The 10630-nt window shown below is 42.5% G+C and overlaps 1 protein-coding gene across 3 annotated transcripts in view; it reads right to left on the reverse strand.

Annotated features, from left to right (window-relative positions):
• The window catches only part of Ipo11 (importin 11), a 132774-nt gene extending 126919 nt beyond the window's left edge, over positions 1–5855 (reverse strand). For 2 of the 3 annotated variants that reach the window (XM_021180389.2, XM_029468283.1), the window contains exon 1: positions 5656–5855. The gene's annotated coding sequence lies outside the window, so the exon portion shown is untranslated. Of the gene's footprint in view, positions 1–5169; positions 5212–5655 lie in introns of those variants that run through there. The other variant, XM_029468284.1, reaches the window with a different exon arrangement.
• Between the last annotated feature and the right edge of the window lie 4775 nt (positions 5856–10630).

The following is a 10630-nucleotide window of genomic DNA, read 5'->3' on the forward strand; positions in this document are numbered from 1 at the left end:
TTTTTTTTTTTTTTTTTTTTTTTTTTTTTGACTTACTGGGTTTTGCCTATGTTTTGATTTTGCAGTTATTTTTTTGTTTGGGGGTGTTTTGGATTTAGGTTTTTGGTATTTTTTGGTTGTTTTTTTTTGTTTTTAAGAGAGAGAGAACACATGAGATTGGGTGGGTAGGGAGGTGGAGAGAATACAGAAAGAACTGTAGGAGGAGAAAACTTTATTAAAAAATACTGCATGGGAAGATTCAATAAAAAAAAAATAAAAGAAAGAAATGTTCATTGTTGGGTTGCAAAGATGGCTCAGTGGTTAAACCACTGGCTGCTCTTGCAGAGGACCTGTATCTGATTCCCAGCACCCACATGGTAGCTCATAACTATCCGTAACTCCACTTCCATGAGATCCAGCACTCTCTTTGGGCCTTGGTATCAGGTATACATATGGTACACAAACATATATGTAGGTAAGACATCCATACAAATAAAAATAAATAAATAATTTTCTTCTTAAAAAAAAAGAGTCACCGGGCAGTGGTAGCACACACCTTTAATCCCGGCACTTGGGAGGCAGAGTCAGGCAGATTTCTGAGTTGAAGGCCAGCCTGGTCTACGGAGTGAGTTCCAGGAGAGCCAGGGCTACACAGAGAAACCCTGTCTCGAAAAACAAAAAACAAAACAACAACAAAAAAAGTCGGGCTGAAGAGATGGTCCTGAGTTCAATTCCCAGCAACTACATAATAGCTCATAACCATCTATAATAAGATCTGGTGCCCTCTTCTGGCCTGCAGGCATAAATGTAAGCAGAACACTGTATACATAATAAACCTTTAAAAAAAAAAAAAAGTCACTGTTGAATTCCTAGCTGTCATTCCCAGCTTCAATACAATAAACCCTGACACTGACCAGCTAACAGTGCCAAAAAATCAACAGGCTGAATCAGAGGCAAGTTATGAATAGATATGTATGATCTTATAAAGTAATCATATCTGAGCCAGTTTCTTTGACAAGATGAATCAGAATTAATAATAAGCAAAACACAAACATGTCAAACTGAAATAAATGATGGGTGCATGCACACAGACACACTCATTTTCCAAATTTCATAAACCAAAGTAGCACATCACAAACTTTACTGAGCATTCCTATAACCTGGATATCTTATTAAACTGTAGATTCTGCATAAGCTATTAAACAAAAACACCATCACTAGGAATACAGTGCATCCCTAGTCTCCCAAAACAGTACAGGCAAACTAAGACCATATTGCTAAACAAAAACAAACAAACATGCCATAACCCTCACTTACAAGATAGAGAGAAATCAAGCTAGAACTGGACTGGAAGCTCCCTCCCTGCTGGCTAGCCCGTCGTGGGGCTACAAATTGTTCCTCTGAGTGCTGGGGAAGAAGTGCCATTCACAGTCTTATTCAACTTAGTCCTGTGCTAGTCTAACAGCAGAGGCAAGAGGAGCCCACTAGTTCAACAGTGGTAAGTCTGTTACAGAGAAACCAACTCTATCTGATTGAACTGACGCTCACTCCACAGCAGGGAATTCACATCTGGTACTGTAAAGCCAGCCAAATGCCATGGCTGAAGAGGTTACAAGCCTCAGAAGGGAAGCTACTGCAGTTGTTTTCCAAAACTGCCTTCAACATTACTGTTTACAGATTGGCCCTCTGTCTGCTTTGATCAGAGAAGCTTTTTGCAGTGGTCAGTAGTGACAACAGAGACTTCTAATTGATCAAAGTACTGAAACTAAATTATTGTTGAATGCCCAGCCATAAGTGTGACATCTATGACACTGATTCCAAGGCTCAGAGAACATCATGGAAGAGGCAAAAAGAATGTATGAGTCAGAAGAAGCTGGGCTGAGGGTGGGTCGAATGTCAACTATTGCACTCTTTAATTACAGCACCTGTGCCTACCTGCACAAAACTGCTAAATCTAAGAGACAGTGATGACTTCGTAGGTAAATCTGTTCTGCCGGGCGTGGTGGCGCACGCCTTTAATCCCAGCACTCGGGAGGCAGAGGCAGGTGGATTTCTGAGTTCGAGGCCAGCCTGGTCTACAGAGTTAGTTCCAGGACAGCCAAGGCTACACAGAGAAACCCTGTCTCGAAAAACAAAACAAAAAAAAAAAAAAAAATCTGTTCTACAAGCATGAGGACATGCATTTAAATCCCCACCTATATAAAAAGCTGAGCATGGGAGCATATTTCTAGGACCACAACATGGGGTAGGAGGTAAAACCAGGTAGACCATAAGAGAGCTTGGTTGGCCATTCAGCCAGCCTAGCTTAAACGGAAGTCAGACACCCCATTCAAGGAAACACTATGCATTGAACTCTAGCTTCCTCATGCAAGCAAATGATCTACACACACACACACACACACACACACACACACACACACACAGAGAGACCACAAGAATGAGGCTATCAACACCCAGCCATGGAAAGGAAAGGAAAGGGGCTCATGAGCTCCCTCCCTGAGGATTTATAACAATTAATGACTGATAAGTGAGGCCAAGGAATGGTAGTCATTGGTGAGGGACCCATGTAACTGTAAACAAATCTTCACCAATGTTCCTGTAAACAACCGTAATGAATCTCATAGGACAGAGACAGAGACAGGGACAGAGACAGAGACAGGGACACATGAAATAGAAAGAGGCTAGTTGAAACAGGAAGGGGATTAGTGGAAGGGGCACAAGACGGCAATGGGATGAATACGATTACAACATATTACTATATACATGACAATGCCATAATGAAATCTATTACCATGTATATAATATATGCAAATAAAGCATGCTTTTAAAATACCTAGATATGTAGATGCCGCTTCAGTAACTTTTCAGTTGTGCTTGAAGTGTATATTTTTACCAAATTCCCCGGTGATAAGCCACATTTTGAGAAAAAGGGATGTAGAACATTAATGAGCCTAGGCTCTACGAAGCTTGTAATGTAGGCTTACTTGGTAGTCAGGCTCATCTTTAGAAAATGAAACAAGAGGCACTCCAGAAGCACACCTGCAAGAGATGTGATCAGCCACTGTGTAAAGCGCCCCAAACTAGCTGACTAGACCCATCACATGCACACAAAGAAAGGAGGGGGCTGGGGGGCTCTAATGCAGCTGCAAAGTGCAAACCCCAGGGTTCTCCCTCCAACACCACGAAACCAAAACAAAAGGCAAAACTCAAGATGCACAAATTGTAAATATCTTAATGATAAAACATGTGCAAGGCTCTGGGTTCAATCCCAACACTGCATAAATAAAATAAAGATAAAAATTTTTAAACTGGGGCTGGAGAGGTGACTCAGCAGTTAAGAGCACTGACAGCTCTTCCAGGGGTCCTCAGTTCAATTCCCAGCAACCACATGGTGGCTCACAACCATCTTTAATGGGATCCGATGCAGTCTTCTGGTGTGTCTGAAGACAGCTACAGTGTACTCATATAAATAAAAATAAATAACTCTTTTAAAAAAATTTAACTTACCAACAGTAATTCTAAATTAAGCCCAATGTGGCAACACACACCCAGCACTAAGGAAAAAGAGGTATGCACAGGAGCTGGTGAGATGGCTCAGAGGGTAAGAGCACCCGACTGCTCTTCCGAAGGTCCAGAGTTCAAATCCCAGCAACCACATGGTGGCTCACAACCATCCGTAATGAGATCTGGAGTGTCTGAAGACAGCTACAGTGTGCTTACATATAATAAATAAATAAATCTTTAAAGAGGTATGCACATCTCTCTGAGTTAAGGCCAGCCTGGTCCATACAAACTAAAGCTACACAGTCAAAGTCTATCTCAAAAATGGTAATGATGATAATAAATCAGAACAAAGATTAAATATACACATATGCCCATGCAACGCACCCACAAACACAATCTAATCAGGACTGGAGAGATGGCCTGGCACAGGCTGCACATCCTAAGGACCCAAGTTTGATTCCCAGCAGGCATGTCAGGTGGGGCACCAACCTGTAATTCCATTACCAGAAGATCCAAGCCCCTCTTCTGCCTGTTTCAGCACCAGCACACACAGACAAGAGCACAACACATGAAGATCTTTTAAGCCGGGCGTGGTGGCTCACGCCTTTGATCCCAGCACTTGGGAGGCAGAGGCAGGCGGATTTCTGAGTTCAAGGCCAGCCTAGTCTATAGAGTGAGTTCCAGGACAGCCAGGGCAATACAGAGAAACCCTCTGGGGGTTTTAGCTTTTAAAAGATAAATCAAAAAAAAAAAAAAAAAAACCAAAAATCAAAAACAAAACTAATTAAAACATTCCCTTTGCCTAAAAATGGATATCTGTATTCTGGAGAAACATCTTGAGTATATCTTAAATCCAAATACTACAAGCACTATTCTGCCTTCTAGCTTGGTGCTGAATGTAAATGTAATATCACAAAATCTAAAGACTTGTTTAATTACCAAATAACTGCTGCACACTGCTTTAGAACCTCCATCCATATTACTACAACCAAATTCCTTTGAGAATTCTCTTTTGGCTTTAAGAAGTGTAATCAAGGCAAAAAATACCCTCCTGCCCTTATAGCTATTACACACGTCCACAAAATAAATTAAACTGTTTATGCTAGACACCATCAGAACATCCGAAGAAGAAGAAAAAAGTCTGCAATCCTACCACAACCAGCAGGAAAAAAAATTTTCTAATTCTACCAAAATTTTCCTCTGTGTGGAACAAAGATGTGGGGAAAGCTATCAAGCCATGTAGGGAATGATGTAAAGAAAGCTATCAAGCTCATATAATGAAGTCATTCTGCCCTTAACCAAAGAACAAAATTTTGAAATAATGTGGAAATGGAAGAGAAAAATCTCAGTCCACGAGGGGTTAAAATATATGGTTGCCAACTGCTCTTCCTTGCTTCCTTCTAAACAACAAGCATATCTTAAAGGCATTATCGCATGTAACAGAGCTCCTGTAACGTGTGGCGAAGAGGTGTGCCAGCTACAACCTTGGCACCAGAAGCCAGATTACCAGTCTTTGCTATGTACGCAAAAATCACTCTGCTGTAAGATTCTCACGTTGACCACGCAATCAGAGAATTAAGGGGAAAAGAGCAAATGCTATGGGCCTCGAAATAATCTTGCTGAATCACAAATATTCCCAAATGTAAAGCTGCAGGAGTCGCTGAGCCTGTGCACTGGCGGCCATACCTCAGCATGAAATCTCCTCTCGGAGAAGAATTGATGTTGAAGTCCCTTCACTTTTTCCTTAAAGGTGAAGGAACGATCGAATGCTTAAAGCTTTCCAAAGCGCTGCTTCCACGGCAAGGTCGCGTGTGCAGCTAACTCCACACACCGGTCTTAGGAAGGGGAACACGTTTCCCTCGTGCTGTGCAGCCCAAAGCCTCCAAGGACAAATACAGCCCCCTGGCCGGCGACAGGGGACACAATAGGTACCCTCGCCTTTGCTCAGCCTGTCACTCAGATCCTGCCACGCCGCACCGTGGACCCAGCACCCCACAGGCTTCCCACAGCCCGGGAGCCCGTGCTCGCCCGGGCTACACCAGAGCCGCGAGGGCCCACGGCCACGCCGCACAGCTCCGCGGGACCCCGCGTTCCGCCCTCGGCGCGGGGTCTCTCGCTGCCCAGCCCACTCCTCCCTTCCTTCCATCCGCGCGGCTCGCGGCCCGGCCTCACCGCGTGCTTCGGTCCGGAACCGCCCGGCCCGCCCCTTTCCACTTGTCCACACGAAGCGGCGTTGCTTGCTTCCTCGCCCCCCCACGCTCCTAGTCCACACGCTGCCGCCTACTGATGCCGAAAACGGCTTCTAGGAACGCGCCATGTTCCGCGTCGCCACTCCAAACGACGAGGGCGCGCTAAAATTACGTCACAGGTTCCCAGAGCGCACGGGAGAGGCCGAGGAGGGAGGCCATAGGACGGCGGAGGGAAGGGGAGGGAGGAACTCGAGTTCGAACCCGAAGGCGCGCGGCAGCCAATAGGGTTGTGTGCGCTTGCGTGGTACCCGGAGCAAGGCGCCGGCTTAGGGGCCCCTGTAACTATGGAAACCGTAGGTCGGGAGAAAATCGATAGTCTCCTGCGCTGATCGAAGCCTGAGCCAAAACCATTCATTGCATCTTCACTATTCTGTCAGCTACTTGGTTTAGGAGTCTGTCACGGCAGAAGAGGGTCATTAAAAGAATCCCATTGATGAACCCTGCCACCATAGGTTTTTGGATGAGCTTTGTTGGTTTTGGTTTTGGTTTTTGTTTGTTTTTTTTTTTTTTTTTTTTTTTTTGGGGGGGGGGTGGTTAGAGTTCTGCTGTTATATCAGGGTCTCAGGACCCCAGGCTGACATCACTGAGGATGACCTTCAAATTCCGACGCCCCCACTTCTCAAGTGTTAGGGTTACATGCATATAGTCTCGGTTGGGAAGGTTTAGGAGTGCCCACTCATTGAGTTAACCAAAGGCATTTCAAAAAAAAAAAGAAAGAAAGAAAGAAAGAAAGAAAGAAAGAAAGAAAGAAAAGAAAAGAAAAAATCCAAAGAGTTCCTGGAGAGTGGGTGGAAGTGCGTGACCCTCTGGGAGCACAAAGTGGTGTAGCACAAACTCACAGCTACATGGTTGGGCTAAAATTTATCCACATTCCAGTTAATGCTAATGTTGCCAACCCACAGATGATGTGTCCAATGGCAGTGCTACAAGCGATAGTTAGTGTGGGAAGAAAGGATTAAGTAGTTATTAAAAAGAACGAAATTTTAAAAAATAGAACTCTTTTATTGGGGTCATAGGTCTTTTGTAAATCTTAGGAAATGATTAATTTCAAAAAATGAGCATACACAGGCCGGGCATGGTGGTACATGCCTTTAATCCCAGCACTTGGGAGGCAGAGGCAGGCGAATTTCTGAGTTCAAGGCCAGCCTGGTCTATAGACTGAATTCCAGGACAGCCAGGACTATACAGAGAAACCCTGTCTCAAAAAAACAAAACAAAACAAAACAAAAAAAGCATACACAAAGTATGTCTAGAATACTAGGATCCCAAATTAGGATGTATTCAGAAGTACTAATTTTGACTAGTATTGAATGGAAGATGCGGGTGCATATTGTTGGCAAAACAAATATTTACAGCTAGATGCATAACCCTCAATCCACTGTACTTCATTGCTATATTTTCATGCTCAATTTTGAGAGAATAGGGGAAATATTAGAATTAACTTATCATTGAGTGTCTTCAGGATATATTTGAAATCTTTTTCTTTTTGGGGGTGGGGGAGGGTGGGTTGCTAAGAGTAGAACACATGGCCTTGCTCATGCCAGGCAAGCACTGTAACCACTAAGCCATTTCTGCAGTGTGTATTTGAAAACAGTGCTTTTTACATACAATTGAGAACTACAAAGAGAAAGCAGAAAATTGGTGATGAAATGCTAAATTAAAGAAACATTGAAAAAAAAAAAAAAGAAACATTGAGAGCCGGGTGTGGTGGCGCACACCTTTAATCCCAGCACTCGGGAGGCAGAGGCAGGCGGATTTCTGAGTTAGAGGCCAGCCTGGTGTACAAAGTGAGTTCCAGGACAGCCAGGGGTACACAGAGAAACTCTGTCTCGAAAAACAAAGAAAGAAAGAAAAAAAGAAAAAAAGAAACAAAGAAAGAAACAAAGAAACAAAGAAAGAAGAAAGAAAGAGAAAGAAACATTGAGGGCTGTAGAGATAGCTCAGAGATTAAGAGAGAATGCAGAGGTTCTGGGTTCATTCCTAGCATCCATATGGTAATTCACACCATCTATAACCCCAGTTCCAAGGGATACAATGTAACCTTCTGATCTGTGAGGGTACCAGCAAGCTCCTAGTGCACAGACATACATGCAAGGAAAACACTCACATACATAAAATAATTATTAAGTTATTTAATTAAAGAAACATTGGCTTCCCTTAACCCCCCCCCCCTTTCTCTGTCACACACACACTTTTTTTGTTTTGTTTTGTTTTTTTGTTTTTTTGTTTTTCGAGACAGGGTTTCTCCGTGTAGCCCTGGCTGTCCTGGAACTCACTTTGTAGACCAGGCTGGCCTCGAACTCAGAAATCCGCCTGCCTCTGCATTGCCTCCCGAGTGCTGGGATTAAAGGCGTGTGCCACCACGTCCGGCTTTTTTTTTTTTTTTTTTAACATCAGTCAGATACAGTGGCCCTTCTCTGTAATCTCAGAACTCAGGAGGCAAAGGCAAGAAGATTAGAAGATTGTGAGCTTTAAGACTACCTGACTTACATAATAAGGTCCAGGACAACTTTGTCTATACACTGAGATCTTTGTATCTTGGAGGGAAAGAGCAGACATAGTAATGTACATCTGTAATCCCAGAACATCTGTATTCCCAGCACGCGGGTTTTGGACACTCAAGGATCAAGAATTTAAGGACAGACTCAGCCACATAATAGCCTGGGGACAAACTGAGCTACATGAGTCCAAGCTAAGAGAAACAAAAATAAAAATACATAAGCTTTAAAACTCAGCTCAAAAATCCCAGAACTCAGGAGGCTGAAGCAGGAGGACCACTACAAACTTGAGAATGGGTTTGGTGAATTCCAGGTCCCCCGAACTACAAAATGAAACCCTGTCCCAAAAAGTAAACAAACAAGCAAACTTTTTTCTTTAAACTTATTTATTTTCAATTATATGAGTACACTGTCACTGTCTTCAGACACACACCAGAAAAGGGCGTCAGATCCCATTATAGATGGTTGTGAGCCACCATGTGGTTGCTGGGAATTGAACTCAGGACCTTTGGAAAAGCAGTCCGTGCTCTTAACCACTGAGCAATCTCTCCAGCCCAAAAGCTAACTTTAAAAAGAATAATAATTTAAAAGATGTGTGTACATATGTGTGTGTATGTTTGTATGTATGTATATATGTGTATATATATATATATATATATACATATATATATATAATCTTCTAACAAAGCTCAGTGGTAGAGTCCTTGCCCATTATGCACAAAGCACTATATTTGATTCTTAGCACTACAAAAACCATTAGTTCTGCAGAGTAGTTTTCATGTTCTTGGTTTTACTGGAATTATCATGATGCTTAAGCTGAGTTTATTAAGGAGCATCTCCAGGATTAGGACAGCATACTTCTGGATGTGTCTGCGAGGGTGTTGATCATGAGGGCTTTGATCTATTGACTGGTTCAAAATTTGAATGTTATACCTATGGAACATGGGGGTCTAGTTAGAGAAAGGAGATTCCTAGGGGTGTGCATTTGAAGAGTGCCTCTAGCACCTGGCCACTCCCTACGAGTCTTTTTTGCTTCCTGGATGCCATGTGGTAAATAGCTATCCTCTCTCATGACCTTCTTCAATATGCCTTCCTACCAGACTCAAAGCAATAGAGCCATCTGCCCCTGGATCAAACTTTCTGAGACCATGAAACAAAATAAAATCACTTTCCCTTGTTTTTCTTAGGTATGTGTCACAGTGATAAACATCTTACTAACACAAGTAACCAAATAGTTTATGAGATGCTTATTCCTTGAATAGCTTTTAAATATAATATATACAATTGTTTCTACGCTGGAAAAGAATATAAGAATAAGTATAAAAATATAGTATGTACCCCCAGAGACACTGAAATGACCCCAGTTACAAGAACAATTTTTCAAGCTGGAGAGATGGCTCAACAGTTCAGTCTTTGTTGCTCTTTCAGATTTCAGCATCTGTGGTTTGTTAACAACCTGTTGATTCCATCTCTGGGTGATCAGTTGCCATTTTCTGGCCTCTGTTGGCATCACACAAACATGGCAGGTGCGTGCGTGTACAAATGTGTGTGCACACACACACACAAATTGATCAATCCTGTTCATCATGGAAGTGTATGCCTTTAATCCTAGCACTCAAGAGACAGAAGCAAGTGGATTTCTGTGAGTTTGAGGCTAGCTAGAGCTTTGTAGTAAGACTTGTCTCAAAAACAAAAAACAAAAAACAAAAAACAAAAACAGGTTTTCCCTTTGTTCACTTTTATTTCTATAGAAATTTCTCAACAGTTTCTTTTTTAAACTTTCTTACTTTTTTTCTTTTTGATTTATTTATTTATATGTAAGTACACTGTAGCTGTCTTCAGACACTCCAGAAGAGGGAGTCAGAGATCTCCTTACAGATGGTTGTGAGCCACCATGTGGTTGCTGAGATTTGAACTCAGGACCTTCGGAAGAGCAGTCGGTGCTCTTAACCGCTGAGCCATCTCTCCAGCCCCTTTCTCAACAGTTTTAGCATCTTAATGCAGGCATCAGTATTGGGAAGAAAGACAATTTCTCTTCTATTCTCTTGTTATCTTTAGTACGGTCAGTCTCAGCTTAAGTTGATACAAGATGACTTAACAGGTGGGAAACATTTGCAGTAGTAACACTATGTGGTGCTGGAGATCAAAGTCAAGGCCTCACACATGCTAGACAGCACTGCACCACATGGCCACCCCTTTTATTACTTTTAATTACTTAAAATGTAATTAAAACTTTTTTAAAATTAGATTTATTATGAATACAGCATTCTGCCTGCACGTATGCTTATAGGCCAGAAGAGGGCACCAGATCTCATTATAAGATGGTTATGAGCCACCATGTGGTTGCTGGGAATTGAACTCGGGACCTCTAAAAGAACAGCCAGTGCTCTTAACCTCTGA

This window comes from Mus caroli, chromosome 13, assembly GCF_900094665.2.
Source record: "Mus caroli chromosome 13, CAROLI_EIJ_v1.1, whole genome shotgun sequence".
In the NCBI taxonomy this organism is placed as follows: domain Eukaryota; kingdom Metazoa; phylum Chordata; class Mammalia; order Rodentia; family Muridae; genus Mus; species Mus caroli.